General features: G+C 51.1%; 1 long non-coding RNA gene across 1 annotated transcript; it reads right to left on the bottom strand.

Annotated features, from left to right (window-relative positions):
• Positions 1–1,625: 1,625 nt before the first annotated feature.
• On the bottom strand, positions 1,626–10,968 carry LOC140407615 (uncharacterized). The gene is made up of 3 exons (XR_011939729.1): positions 10,758–10,968; positions 7,109–7,250; positions 1,626–1,851 (listed from the first exon to the last, which is right to left on the bottom strand). It is a non-coding gene; the product is annotated as an uncharacterized lncRNA (long non-coding RNA).
• Positions 10,969–12,917: the final 1,949 nt, after the last annotated feature.

The following is a 12,917-nucleotide window of genomic DNA, read 5'->3' as shown; positions in this document are numbered from 1 at the left end:
CAGCTGCGAGGTGCTCTCACAACTAACAAGGTTAACTCCTTATTACCAATAGCCTTCCGCTGTGAAGCTGGAGGCTGCTCACAGTCCAAAGATGTTCAGGTTAGGTGGATTGGCTGTGCTAAATTGCCCTTAATGTCCAGAAAAAAAGGTTGGGTGGGGTTACTGGTTTATGGGGATAGGGTGGAGGTGTGGGCTTGGGTAGGGTGCACTTTCCAAGGGCTGGTGCAGACTCGATGGGCCGAAAGACCTCCTTCTGCTCTGTAAATTCTATGTCCATGTCTATGTCCAACTGCTTGCTGCAACAACATGTCTGCTTTCAGTGCCGGGTGTAGTAGGTCACCCGTGTCCCTCTGTACATTTCCCAATACATCGGCATTGCAATAAGACTCTGCCATTCTCTCTGACGGAAGTGGGTAACTTCACATTTATCCACGTTATTCTGTATCTGCCACGTATTTACCCACTCACCAAACCTGTCTAACTCACCTTGAAGCCTCTAATAGAAACATAGAATCTCGGAGCAGGCGGTGGCCATTCTGCCTTCGAGCCTCTTCTGCCATTCATCACGATCGTGGCTGACCACAGAATCTACGCACGGAGCCAGGCCCTTCGGCCCAAACTGCTCCGTGCCAACCCAAACCCCATCTCAGCCAACCCCATTATCCTGCATTTGGCCCAGATCCCTCTAAACCTTTCCTGTCCATGAATCTGTCCAAATGCCGTTTAAATGTTGTCAATGTCGCTGCCTCACCCACTTCCTCCGGCAGCTCATTCCACACACGTCCCCACCCTCTCTGTAAAAACGTTGCTCCTCAGCTTCCCATTCATTCTTTCCTCTCTTCACTTAAACCTCTGCCCTCGAGCTCTCAATTCCCCAACCCTGGGAAAAAACCTGAGTGCATCCACCCTATCTGTGCCTCTCCTGATCCTATCCACCTCTATAAGATCACCTCTCAGTCTCCTACACTCCACAGAAAAAAGTCCCAGCCTGTCCCATCCCTCCCTGTAACTCAGTCCCTCGAGTCCCGGCGACATCTTTGTAAATCTCTTCTGCCTCTCTCCAGTTTAATATCATCTTTCCTGTAGCAAGGCGACCAAAACTGACCACAATACTCCAGGTGCGGCCTCACTAACATCCTTACAACTGCAACATAACCTCCCAGCTTCGATACTCAGTGCTCTGACTGGTGAAGGCCAACATGCTAGAAGCCTCCTTCGCTGCTCGATCTACCTGTGACTCCACCTTTAGAGAGCCGTGCACCTGAACTCCAAGGTCCCTCTGATCCACGATACTCCCTAAGGTCCGACCATTCACCGTGAAAGTCCCACCTTGATTTGAATTTCCAAAATGCAACACCTCACACTGATCTGTCTTGAACTCCATTTACCATTTCCCGGCCCACTTCCCCGGCTGATCAAGATTCTGCTGCAATTTTTGATAACCTTCCTCACTGTCTACAACACCACCTATTTTAGTGTCACCTGCAAACTTACTGACCATGTCCAGCATCCATACCAAAGACAGTCTAACAGAGGGGGAGGAGCCAACGACAGTGGGTCAGAGGCCTGGGGGGGGGGGGGGAGGGGGGTGCCATGGTTACTGGAGTAAGGGTCACTCACCACATCCTTCTTCATCGGAAGAGTCCGTACAGTCAGGGTGACCGTTACACAAAGCGGCTCGACGCACACATTCTCCATTCCGACACTGGAACCCGCCAGCCTGACAATCACTGGGGTGGACACGGGGCGTTGCTGTAGAAATGAGCCAGGCGGTGGTATTATCCAGGGCCCCCAGACCAGCAGTGGACGGGGCGGCCAGTCCCGGCTCAGTCCTCGATGTAGGTTCATGAGCTGGAAAATCATCAAACATTTCATCAGCCAGGAATCAGACAAAACACAAAGGGTGAGAAAGAGAGAGTGAGGGAGAGAAAGAGGGCGGGAGACAGGGAGAGAGCCAGAGAGAGAGAGAGAGAGGGGAGGGATGGGGGAACATCAGAATATAAGAACTAGGAGCAGGAGTCGGCCATCTGGCCCCTCGAGCCTGCTCCGCCATTCAATGAGATCATGGCTGATCTTTTGTGGACTCGGCTCCACTTTCCGGCCCGAACACCATAACCCTTAATCCCTTTATTCTTCAAAAAACTATCTATCTTTATCTTAAAAACATTTAATGAAGGAGCCTCTACTGCTTCACTGGGCAAGGAATTCCATAGATTCACAACCCTTTGGGTGAAGAAGTTCCTCCTAAACTCAGTCCTAAATCTACTTCCCCTTATTTTGAGGCTATGCCCCCTAGTTCTGCTTTCACCCGCCAGTGGAAACAGCCTGCCCGCATCTATCCTATCTGTTCCCTTCATAATCTTATATGTTTCTATAAGATCCCCCCTCATCCTTCTAAATTCCAACGAGTACAGTCCCAGTCTACTCAACCTCTCCTCGTAATCCAACCCCTTCAGCTCTGGGAATAACCTAATGAATCTCCTCTGCACACCCTCCAGTGCCAGTACGTCCTTTCTCAAGTAAGGAGACCAACACTGAACACAATACTCCAGGTGTGGCCTCACTAACACCTTATACAATTGCAGCAGAACCTCCCTAGTCTTAAACTCCACCCCTCTAGCAATGAAGGACAAAATTCCATTTGCCTTCTTAATCACCTGTTGCACCTGTAAACCAACTTTTTGCGACTCATGCACTAGCACACCCAGGTCTCTCTGCACAGCAGCATGTTTTAATATTTTACCATTTAAATAATAATCCCTTTTGCTGTTATTCCTATCAAAATGGATAACCTCACATTTGTCAACATTGTATTCCATCTGCCAGACCCTAGCCCATTCACTTAGCCTATCCAAATCCCTCTGCAGACTTCCAGTATCCTCTGCACTTTTCGCTTTACCACTTATCTTAGTGTCATCTGCAAACTTGGATACATTGGGGAGGGGGGAGAGAGGGACGGGGGGAGGGGGGAAGAGAGAGCAAGAAAGAGAAAGAGGGGTGTGTGGTGATATGCATCACTATAAACACACAAGGGGTTAATGTAGGTACACTGCAACTAGGTAAACACTAGAGGGAGCACCAGAGACATCATGACACACAGACCTTCAACCAATAGGTCAGTAAGATAGGACACGACCAATGGGCAGCAAGCCACACCCAGTGGTGACACTACCACAAGGGGGCAACCCATATAAAAGGACAGGGCACACATGCTCTGTCTCTTTCCACAGGCGACACTCAGAGAGACAGGGGCAGATCAGAAGCATCACACCCACCGCATGGCTTAGAGCAGACTGGTTAGTTAGACTGAGTGACTAGAGCAAGATCAGCAGGAGAGTCGAAGAATTGTTAACTGTTCAATAAATGTGTTAAACCTATCGCCAAGTCTGAACCTCCCTTTGTCAGAGGAGACATCAAGGAAGCAACTTATGCTACATGAAGAAGCAGAACACAACAGGCGGGAGAGAGCCAAAGAGAGAGGGGGGGGGGGGGCAGAGAGAGCGAGAGAGGGGGGGGAGAGAGAGAGACTTTGATTTGATTTATTATTGTCACATGTATTGGTTACAGTGAAAAGTGTTGTTTCCTGCCTGCTGTACAGACAATGCACCGTACATAGGGAAGGAAGGAGAGACTGCAGAATATAATGTTACAGTTATAGCAAGGTGCAGAGAAAAGATCAACTTAATACGAGGTCGGTCCATTCAAAAGTCTGATGGCAGTCGGGAAGAAGCTGTTCTTGAGTCGGTTGGTACGTGACCTCAAATTTTTGTATCTTTTTCCTGACGGAAGAAGGTGGAAGAGAGAATGTCCGGGGTGCGTGGGGTCCTTAATTATGCTGGCTGCCTTTCCGAGGCAGCGGGAATTATAGACAGAGTAAATGGATGGGAGGCTGGTTTGCGAGATGGACTGGGCTACATTCACGACCTTTTGTAGTTTCCTGCGGTCTTGGGCAGACCAGGCTCCATACCAAGCTGTGATACAACCAGAAAGAATGCTTTCTATGGTGCATCTGTAGAAGTTGGTGAGGGTCGTAGCTGACATGCCAAATTTCCTCAGTCTTCTGAGAAAGTAGAGTCGTTGCCGGGCTGGAGGTCGGCAGAAAGTGGGTAATTATAGGCCAGTGAGCTTAACTTCGGTAGTGGGGAAGATGCTGGAATTATCAAGGAAGAAATAGCGAGGCACCTGGATGGAAATTGTCCCATTGGACAGACGCAGGATGGGTTCATAAAGGGCAGGTCGTGCCTAACTAATTTAGTGGAATTTTTTGAGGACATTAACAGTGCGGTAGATAACCGGGAGCCAATGGATGTGGTATATCTGGATTTCCAGAAAGCCTTTGACAAGGTGCCACACAAAAGGTTGCTGCATAAGATAAAGATGCATGGCATTAAGGGAAAGTAGTAGCATGGATAGAGGATTGGTTAATTAATAGAAAGCAAAGAGTGGGGATTAATGGGTGTTTCTCTGGTTGGCAATCAGTAGCTAGTGGTGTCCCTCAGGGATCAGTGTTGGGCCCACAACTGTTCACAATTTACATAGATGATTTGGAGTTGGGGACCAAGGGCAATGTGTCCAAGTTTGCAGACGACACTAAGATAAGTGGTAAAGCAAAAAGTGCAGAGGATACTGGAAGTCTGCAGAGGGATTTGGATAGGCTAAGTGAATGGGCTAGGGTCTGGCAGATGGAATACAATGTTGACAAATGTGAGGTTATCCATTTTGGTAGGAATAACAGCGAAAGGGATTATTATTTAAATGATAAAATAGTAAAACATGCTGCTGTGCAGAGAGACCTGGGTGTGCTAGTGCATGAGTCACAAAAAGTTGGTTACAGGTGCAACAGGTGATTAAGAAGGTGAATGGAATTTTGTCCTTCATTGCTAGAGGGATGGAGTTTAAGACTAGGGAGGTTATGCTGCAATTGTATAAGGTGTTAGTGAGGCCACACCTGGAGTATTGTGTTCAGTTTTGGTCTCCTTACTTGAGAAAGGACGTACTGGCACTGGAGGGTGTGCAGAGGAGATTCACTAGGTTAATCTCAGAGCTGAAGGGGTTGGATTACGAGGAGGGGTTGAGTAGACTGGGACTGTACTCGTTGGAATTTAGAAGGATGCGGGGGGATCTTATAGAAACATATAAGATTATGAAGGGAATAGATAGGATAGATGCGGGCAGGTTGTTTCCACTGGCGGGTGAAAGCAGAACTAGGGGGCATAGCCTCAAAATAAGGGGAAGTAGATTTAGGACTGAGTTTAGGAGGAACCTCTTCACCCAAAGGGTTGTGAATCTATGGAATTCCTTGCCCAGTGAAGCAGTAGAGGCTCCTTCATTAAATGTTTTTAAGATAAAGATAGATAGTTTTTTGAAGAATAAAGGGATTAAGGGTTATGGTGTTCGGGCCGGAAAGTGGAGCTGAGTCCACAAAAGATCAGCCATGATCTCATTGAATGGTGGAGCAGGCTCGAGGGGCCAGATGGCCGACTCCTGCTCCTAGTTCTTATGTTCTTAACTATAGTGTCGGCATGGGGGGACCAAGACAGGTTGTTGATGATCTGGACACCTAAAAACCTGAAGCTGTCGACCCTTTCTACTTCGTTCCCATTGATGTAGACAGGGGCAGAGAGAGAGAGAGAACAGGAGAGAGAGAGAAAGAGCGGCGGAGAGAGAGAGTGAGAGAGAGAGACAGACAGAAAGAGAGAGAGTGAGAGAGAGAGTGAGAGAGAGAGACAGACAGAAAGAGAGAGAGTGAGAGAGAGAGTGAGAGAGAGAGACAGAGCAGGAGAGAGAGAGGTAACAGGAGAGAGAGAGAAAGAGAGAGAGAGTGAAGGGAGAGAGAGAGATGACAGAGAGCAAAGAGAGAGAGAGGGTGAAGAGAGAGAGAAAGCGAAGAGAAAGAGAGAGCAAAGAGAGAGAGAGAGAGTGACAGAGAGCGAAGAGAGAGAGAGAGCGAAGAGAGAGAGAGGCCGTGGAATTCCCGACCTGCAACAGTAGTGAACTCGCCAACATTGAGGGCATTTAAAAGTTTATTGGATAAACATATGGATGATAATGGCATAGTGTAGGTTAGATGGCTTTTGTTTCGGTGCAACATCGTGGGCCGAAGGGCCTGTACTGCGCTGTATTGTTCTATGTTCTATGTTCTATGTTCTAGAGGGCGAAGAGAGAGAGAGCGGAATAGAGAGAGAGATGCAGACATTGGGTGCAGATAGGGATGGGGAGAGGGAGGGGATGGAGAGGGGGAGGGAGAGGGGAGAGGGGAGGGGGAGGGGGAGGGAGAAGGGAGGGGGGAGAGGAGGGGAGGGGGAGGGAGAGGGGGAGGGGGAGGGGGAGAGGGGAGGGGGAAGAGGGGAGGGGGAAGAGGGGAGGGGCAGGGGGAAGAGGGGAAGGGGGAAGAGGGGAGGGGGCAGGGGGAAGAGGGGAGGGGGGCAGGGGGGAGAGGGGAGGGGGAGGGAGAGGGAGAGGGAGGGGAGGGGAGGGAGAGGGGAGGGGGAGGGAGAGGGGAGGGGGAGGGGGAGGGGAGGAGAGGGGGAGGGAGAGGGGGAGGAGAGGGAGAGGGGGGGGAGGAGAGGGAGAGGGAGGGGGAGGGAGAGGGGGAGGTGGAGGGGAGGGGGAGGGGAAGGGGGAGGGGGAGGTGGGGGAGGTGTGGAAGGGGGAGGGGGAGGTGGGGGAGGTGTGGGAGGGGGAGGGGAGGTGAGGGGAGGTGGGGGAGGGGGAGGTGTGGGGAGGGGGAGGTGTGGGGAGATGGGGGGAGGGGAGGGGAGGGGAGGGAGAGGGGGAGGTGGGGGGAGGGGAGGTGGGGGAGGGGAGGGGAAGGGGAGGGGAGGGGGAGGGAGAGGGGGAGCGATAGGGGAGGGGGAGGGGGAGGGGGAGGTGGGGGAGGTGTGGGAGGGGGAGGGGGAGGTGTGGGGAGGTGGGGGGAGGGAGGGGAGGGAGAGGGGGAGGTGGGGGGAGGGGGAGGTGGGGGGGAGGGGGAGGGGAGGGGAGGGGGAGGGAGAGGGGGAGCGATAGGGGAGGGGGAGGGGGAGGGGACAGGACGGGAGGGGGTTAAAGGGGGAAGGACGCACGGTGCTGAGCTCCCAGAGTGCTGCACCGCCAGCCCGGTACTCACGCCAGGGACAGCCCAGGATTTCGGTGCGAAGATAAATCCCAACGTGCTCCTCAACTGGGATAATCCGGAGGAATCGAGCAAAGATGAGACTGTTGAGATTGCGCCTGACGGGAGTGTTACTGTCAGAGTTGGCAGCAAAGATCTAAATCAGAGCAGAAAGTAAATGTAACTCAGTGTCACGGGTTAGTGGGATCGCGCTGTGCTCAGTGTCACGGGTTAGTGGGATCGCACTGTGCTCAGTGTCACGGGTTAGTGGGATCGCACTGTGCTCAGTGTCACGGGTTAGTGGGATCGCACTGTGCTCAGTGTCACGGGTTAGTGGGATCGCACTGTGCTCAGTGTCACGGGTTAGTGGGATCGCACTGTGCTCAGTGTCACGGGTTAGTGGGATCGCACTGTGCTCAGTGTCACGGGTTAGTGGGATCGCACTGTGCTCAGTCTCACGGGTTAGTGGGATCGCACTGTGCTCAGTGTCACGGGTTAGTGGGATCGCACTGTGCTCAGTGTCACGGGTTAGTGGGATCGCACTGTGCTCAGTGTCACGGGTTAGTGGGATCACACTGTGCTCAGTGTCACGGGTTAGTGGGATCGCACTGTGCTCAGTGTCACGGGTTAGTGGGATCGCACTGTGCTCAGTGTAACGGGTTAGTGGGATCGCACTGTGCTCAGTGTCACGGGTTAGTGGGATCGCACTGTGCTCAGTGTCACGGGTTAGTGGGATCGCACTGTGCTCAGTGTCACGGGTTAGTGGGATCGCACTGTGCTCAGTGTAACGGGTTAGTGGGATCGCACTGTGCTCAGTATCAGGGGTTAGTGGGATCGCACTGTGCTCAGTGTCACGGGGTATGTGGGAACGCGCTGTGCTCAGTGTCACGGGTTAGTGGGATCGCACTGTGCTCAGTGTCACGGGTTAGTGGGATCGCACTGTGCTCAGTGTCACGGGTTAGTGGGATCGCACTGTGCTCAGTGTCACGGGTTAGTGGGATCGCGCTGTGCTCAGTGTCACCGGTTAGTGGGATCGCACTGTGCTCAGTGTCACCGGTTAGTGGGATCGCACTGTGCTCAGTGTCACGGGTTAGTGGGATCGCACTGTGCTCAGTGTCACCGGTTAGTGGGATCGCACTGTGCTCAGTGTCACGGGTTAGTGGGATCGCACTGTGCTCAGTGTCACGGGTTAGTGGGATCGCACTGTGCTCAGTGTCACGGGTTAGTGGGATCGCACTGTGCTCAGTGTCACGGGTTAGTGGGATCGCACTGTGCTCAGTGTCACGGGTTAGTGGGATCGCACTGTGCTCAGTCTCACGGGTTAGTGGGATCGCACTGTGCTCAGTGTCACGGGTTAGTGGGATCGCACTGTGCTCAGTGTCACGGGTTAGTGGGATCGCACTGTGCTCAGTGTCACGGGTTAGTGGGATCGCACTGTGCTCAGTGTCACGGGTTAGTGGGATCGCACTGTGCTCAGTGTAACGGGTTAGTGGGATCGCACTGTGCTCAGTGTCACGGGTTAGTGGGATCGCACTGTGCTCAGTGTCACGGGTTAGTGGGATCGCACTGTGCTCAGTGTCACGGGTTAGTGGGATCGCACTGTGCTCAGTGTAACGGGTTAGTGGGATCGCACTGTGCTCAGTATCAGGGGTTAGTGGGATCGCACTGTGCTCAGTGTCACGGGGTATGTGGGAACGCGCTGTGCTCAGTGTCACGGGTTAGTGGGATCGCACTGTGCTCAGTGTCACGGGTTAGTGGGATCGCACTGTGCTCAGTGTCACGGGTTAGTGGGATCGCACTGTGCTCAGTGTCACGGGTTAGTGGGATCGCGCTGTGCTCAGTGTCACCGGTTAGTGGGATCGCACTGTGCTCAGTGTCACCGGTTAGTGGGATCGCACTGTGCTCAGTGTCACGGGTTAGTGGGATCGCACTGTGCTCAGTCTCACGGGTTAGTGGGATCGCACTGTGCTCAGTATCACTGGTTAGTGGGATCGCACTGTGCTCAGTGTCACGGGTTAGTGGGATCGCACTGTGCTCAGTGTAACGGGTTAGTGGGATCGCACTGTGCTCAGTGTCACGGGTTAGTGGGATCGCACTGTGCTCAGTGTCACGGGTTAGTGGGATCGCACTGTGCTCAGTATCAGGGGTTAGTGGGATCGCACTGTGCTCAGTGTCACGGGTTAGTGGGATCGCACTGTGCTCAGTGTCACGGGTTAGTGGGATCGCACTGTGCTCAGTGTCACGGGTTAGTGGGATCGCACTGTGCTCAGTGTCACGGGTTAGTGGGATCGCACTGTACTCAGTGTCACGGGTTAGTGGGATCACACTGTGCTCAGTGTCACGGGTTAGTGGGATCGCACTGTGCTCAGTGTCACGGGTTAGTGGGATCGCACTGTGCTCAGTGTCACGGGTTAGTGGGATCGCACTGTGCTCAGTGTCACGGGTTAGTGGGATCGCACTGTGCTCAGTGTCACGGGTTAGTGGGATCGCACTGTGCTCAGTGTAACGGGTTAGTGGGATCGCACTGTGCTCAGTGTCACGGGTTAGTGGGATCGCACTGTGCTCAGTGTCACGGGTTAGTGGATCGCACTGTGCTCAGTATCAGGGGTTAGTGGGATCGCACTGTGCTCAGTGTCACGGGTTAGTGGGATCGCACTGTGCTCAGTGTCACGGGTTAGTGGGATCGCACTGTGCTCAGTGTCACGGGTTAGTGGGATCGCACTGTGCTCAGTGTCACGGGTTAGTGGGATCGCACTGTGCTCAGTGTCACGGGTTAGTGGGATCGCACTGTGCTCAGTGTCACGGGTTAGTGGGATCGCACTGTGCTCAGTGTCACCGGTTAGTGGGATCGCACTGTGCTCAGTGTCACGGGTTAGTGGGATCGCACTGTGCTCAGTATCACTGGTTAGTGGGATCGCACTGTGCTCAGTGTCACGGGTTAGTGGGATCGCACTGTGCTCAGTGTCACGGGTTAGTGGGATCGCACTGTGCTCAGTGTCACATGTTAGTGGGATCGCACTGTGCTCAGTATCACTGGTTAGTGGGATCGCACTGTGCTCATTGTCACCCACAGTCCGTCACCCACCCAGAGCCGCATAATCATTAATGCAGCAAAATCCCCACCCCCTGACTCACCATTAACACCTACCCCCCCCCACACCCCCAACACCTCACCCCCCCCCAACACCTCACCCCCCCCAACACCTCACCCCCCCAACACCCAACCCCCACACCCCCCCAACGCCCATCCCCCCAACATCCCACCCCCCCAACACCCCCCCCCAACACCCACCCCCCCACACCCCCCCAACACCCATCCCCCCAACACCCCCAACGCCCATCCCCCCAACACCCCCAACTCCCATCCCCCCAACACCCATCCCCCCAACACCCCCCCCCAACACCCACCCCCCCACACATCCCCAACGCCCATCCCCCCAACATCCCACCCCCCCAACACCCCCCCCCAACACCCATCCCCCCAACACCCCCAACTCCCATCCCCCCAACACCCATCCCCCAACACCCCCAACACCCCCCCCAACACCCCACCCCACCCCCAACACCCACCTCCCAACATCCGCCCAGTAACCACCCCCCCCACAGTCACTCCCCCCTGGGTCAGCCCCACCCCGGTAACCCCCGCCTGCCGCTGCCCACATACCCTGGCGGGCCTTGTCCAGTCGGTGGAGCCGGTGAAGTTTATGAAGCTGGTGCCGTCGTAGCTGTACATTAATCGGTATTTGGTGATGAAGCCTCCGGCCCGCGGACCACCCTGAGTAATCACCCCCGATATGAAGGTGGGAACCAGGAAATCCACCTGGAAATAGGGATGTGGATCCGTGTCCACCGGACTCCAGCCTGGCTCCAGGTTTAATCTGAGGAAAGAAAGATTCAAATATCACCTTTCACATCCCAAAGGAAGTTTATCTTTGACTTGTTCCTGGTCTGGGCCTCGCTGGGAATGTCAGCCGTTAATCAGCAGCCACTGAGATCAGAGTTAGACACGTTACCGTGACTCCGGAGTAGTGTGTGGGTCAGACCAGTGATGTGAGATTCCAGCCCCATAATGTGCTGGCTCCTCGGTGTCAGATTGGGGCAAATCTCGAATCCCAGGATGTGCCGGGGACTCCCTGTCGGAAGTTCCTGGGGGAGGGTTTACCCAGCGATGGTCCAGACAGGTTAACCGAGAATAATAGGTTAACCCTAATAATAACCCCAATAATAACCCCAATAATAACCCCAATAATAACCCTAATAATAACCCCAATAATAACCCCAATAATAACCCCAATAATAACCCTACTAATAACCCCAATAATAACCCTACTAATAACCCTGATAATAACCCCAATAATAACCCTGATAATAACCCTACTAATAACCCCAATAATAACCCCAATAATAACCCCAATAATAACCCCAATAATAACCCTGATAATATCCCGACTAATAACCCCAATAATAACCCTACTAATAACCCCAATAATAACCCTGCTAATAACCCTGCTAATAACCCCAATAATAACCCTAATAATAACCCCAATAATAACTGTAATAATAACCCTGATAATAATCCTACTAATAACCCTAATAATAACCCCAATAATAACCCTGATAATATCCCGACTAATAACCCCAATAATAACCCCAATAATAACCCTACTAATAACCCCAATAATAACCCTGCTAATAACCCTGCTAATAACCCCAATAATAACCCTGATAATAACCCTACTAATAACCCTGCTAATAACCCTGATAATAACCCTAATAATAACCCCAATAATAACTGTAATAATAACCCTGATAATAATCCTACTAATAACCCCAATAGTAACCCTAATAATAACCCCAATAATAACCCTAATAATAACCCTGATAATCACCCTGCTAATAACCCTGCTAATAACCCCAATAATAACCCTGATAATAACCCTACTAATAACCCTACTAATAACCCTGCTAATAACCCTGATAATAACCCAAATAATAACCCCAATAATAACTGTAATAATAACCCTGATAATAATCCTACTAATAACCCCAATAGTAACCCTAATAATAACCCCAATAATAACCCTAATAATAACCCTGATAATCACCCTACTAATAACCCTGCTAATAACCCTAATAATAACCCTGATAATAACCCCAATAATAACCCTGATAATAACCCCAATAATAACCCGAATAATAACCCTACTAATAACCCTGATAATAACCCTAATAATAACCCCAATAATAACCCTGATAATAACCCCAATAATAACCCTAATAATAACCCTAATAATAACCCCTATAATAACCCTGATAATAACCACAATAATAACCCTGATAATAACCCCAATAATAACCCGAATAATAACCCTACTAATAACCCTGATAATAACCCCAATAATAACCCGGATAATAACCCTAATAATAACCCTACTAATAACCCTGATAATAACCTGAATAATAACCCTAATAATAACCCTGATAATAACCCTGATAATAACCCCAATAATAACCCTGATAATAACCCCAATAATAACCCTAATAATAACCCTGATAATAACCCTACTAATAACCCTAATAATAACCCTACTAATAACCCTGATAATAACCCGAATAATAACCCTAATAATAACCCTGATAATAACCCGAATAATAACCCCAATAATAACCCTGATAATAACCCCAATAATAACCCGGATAATAACCCGAATAATAACCCCAATAATAACCCTGATAATAACCCCAATAATAACCCTAATAATAACCCTACTAATAACCCTGATAATAACCCCAATAATAACCCTGATAATAACCCCAATAATAA

This window comes from Scyliorhinus torazame, unplaced genomic scaffold (genome assembly GCF_047496885.1).
Source record: "Scyliorhinus torazame isolate Kashiwa2021f unplaced genomic scaffold, sScyTor2.1 scaffold_1649, whole genome shotgun sequence".
Classification (NCBI taxonomy): Eukaryota; Metazoa; Chordata; class Chondrichthyes; order Carcharhiniformes; family Scyliorhinidae; genus Scyliorhinus; species Scyliorhinus torazame.
The sequence above is the reverse complement of the archived record's forward strand: the minus strand, read 5'-3'. Positions and strand labels throughout refer to the sequence as shown.